The 2546-nt window shown below is 57.1% G+C and overlaps 1 long non-coding RNA gene across 1 annotated transcript; it reads left to right on the top strand.

The window, feature by feature from the left end:
• The first annotated feature begins 160 nt into the window (after nt 1-160).
• On the top strand, nt 161-2168 carry LOC103762587. The gene is made up of 3 exons (XR_001920585.1): nt 161-205; nt 1234-1314; nt 2019-2168. It is a non-coding gene; the product is annotated as an uncharacterized LOC103762587 (long non-coding RNA).
• Nucleotides 2169-2546: the final 378 nt, after the last annotated feature.

The following is a 2546-nucleotide window of genomic DNA, read 5'->3' on the forward strand; positions in this document are numbered from 1 at the left end:
CCTCCTTCCCTGGGAGCCTGTGGCTGGAATTCCCTCCTTCCCTGGGCACCTGTGGCCGGAATTCCCTCCTTCCCTGGGCCAGGAGCATCCAGGGGCTGCCCAGGGGGATCCTCTGCAGCCTCTCCCTCCCAACCTCCTGCTCTTCCCTCTTGCAGGGGCCCGGCAGGAGCTGACCACCGTGTACGCCCAGGTGAACCCCTGCCAGGTGAGCCCGGCCAGGGGGGCTGGATCCCACCTCAGCCCGGGATTGGGTTCGAATTCCGGGAATTACAGAGCTCTGGGATGAAATCATTTTGTCCCACAGCCTCTGACGGTGGCACATCAGGTCTGTTTGTGTGAACTGAATTATTTATTGTGACAAAGGAGGGAACAGATGAAAGATCTTCGTCAGGGTTATTTATTGCACGTGTAAAAGCTAAAAACTGCTGGTATAAAATGGTGTAAATAGTGTAGTATCATAGTATAAATATTATATAAATATATAAATAACCATATAAATATATGGTATAATATAATTTATCATACTACATTAATTTTATTAATAAACATTATTAATGTTAATAGTTAACAATACAAATATTATCGATATTATCGATAGTAATTAATAATGTTGATTAGTACAGTAATACAGTGCCCTGGACCCCAAAAGCAGAGCCCTGGAGCCCAAAAGCAGAGCCCTGACCCCAAAGCAGAGCCCTGGGCCCCGGGAAGCTCAGCCCCGATAATTCCAGTGTTTTCCCTCCCTGGCTGGATACCGGGCCGGGCACAGCCCCCTTATCAGGGCAGAGCAGCAGGGCTGCCCCAGCAGGGCAAGGGGGTCACAACCCCTGGCTTTGTCTCCTGGGGTTTTTGGGAGCTGGAAGAGGATGTGCCAGTGCCGGGAAGGGCCCAGGGGCAGCTGGCACGGCCTGGGCTTCCCAGGGCACCCCCCAGGGCTCTGCCCCCGAAATCTTGGCTCCCCATCCAGAGGGAGGGGGCAGAGAATCCCAGAGCCATGGGCTGGGGTGGTTTTGTAGGGATCTTAAAACCCATCCAGTGCCACCCCTGGCACGGGCAGGGACACCTCCCACCAGCTCAAATCGCTCCAAACCCCTCCAGCCTGGCCTGGGACACTGCCAGGGATGGGGCAGCACTCCCAGGGGTGGGTCATCAAAGGATCTCTGGCTTTGGGGTCTCTTTGCCGACCCCCAGCCCTGCAAAAACGCTTTTAAACCCTTTTTATTCCCCCCCCAGAACGTCCCGAACGCGACAAGAGACAACCCGAGGGGGGAGAACTCCACAACCATCTACGCCACGGTCAAGGCTCCAGCACAGGTGAGGGGGGACTCGTGTCCATCTCCCGGGAGCTGGGAGACCTGGAATAGGGGGAGAGATGGAATAGGGGGAGAGATGGAATAGGGGGAGAGATGGAATAGGGGGAGAGATGGAATAGGGAGAGATGGAATAGGGGGAGATGGAATAGAGGGAGATGGAATAGGGGGAGAGATGGAATAGGGGGAGAGATGGAATAGGGGAGACCTGGAATAGGGGGAGACATGGAACAGGGGGAGAGATGGAATAGGGTGGGACATGGAATAGGGGGAGAGATGGAACAGGGGGAGAGAGACATGGAATAGAGGGAGACAGAACAGGGGGAGACATGGAACAGGGTGAGACATGGAATAGGGAGAGACATGGAATAGGGGGAGACATGGAATAGGGAGAGACATGGAACCCCCGGAGCTCAGGACATGGAACAGGGTGAGACATGGAACAGGGTGAGACACGGAACCCCTGGAGCTCAGGGCATGGAATAGGGTGAGACATGGAATAGGGTGAGACATGGAACAGGGTGAGACATGGAACTCCTGGAGCTCAGGACACGGAACAGGGTGAGACACAGAACCCCTGGAGCTCAGGGTACGGACAGGGGGGTCTCCACTTTGCTCCTCGGGGACGAAGCCCGTGGGTCCCTCCCCCGGGGAGGAGGGACGAGCTGCCCCGAGCCCAGCAGAGCTCGTGTCCCTTTGCCCCTGCAGACGGACGACGAGAAGATGGGCAGCACCGTGCTGGGGGGGCAGGAGGTGGAGGAGAAGAGCATCTACTCGCTGGTTGTGTGAATGACCCCCCATCTACTCACTGGTTGTGTGAATGACCCCCCAGCTCGGCTCCAGCGCAGCTCCCCGGCCCGGCCCGAGCCTGGAGCTCCCCCTCCCTTCCCTCCACCCTCGCCAGCGGGTCCTGCGAGGGCGCGGGGGGGCCAGGAAGGGTGTCAGCACCCGGGGGATGTGAGCCCCGAGGGAGGATGTGAGCCCCGAGGGAGGATGTCGACACCCTGCAAGCACAGCCCCGTCCTCTGCGGGAGCTCTGGGGAGCTCTGCCCTTGTTTTCGGCGGCCACGGGGGGTTTGAGCTCCCTTTTTCCACCTGCTTTGACCAAAACTGCGGCTGCTCGTCCCGGGGGCGAGGACTTGAGGGTTTTGGAAGCGTTTTCCGACCTAAATGAGTTGAAAAAAAAACCCCAAAAAAGTAACTGAGTGCCGCGTCCAGTCGTTCCTTGGACACCTC

This window comes from Manacus vitellinus, unplaced genomic scaffold, assembly GCF_001715985.3.
Source record: "Manacus vitellinus isolate BGI_N305 unplaced genomic scaffold, ASM171598v3 scaffold_208_pilon, whole genome shotgun sequence".
In the NCBI taxonomy this organism is placed as follows: Eukaryota; Metazoa; Chordata; class Aves; order Passeriformes; family Pipridae; genus Manacus; species Manacus vitellinus.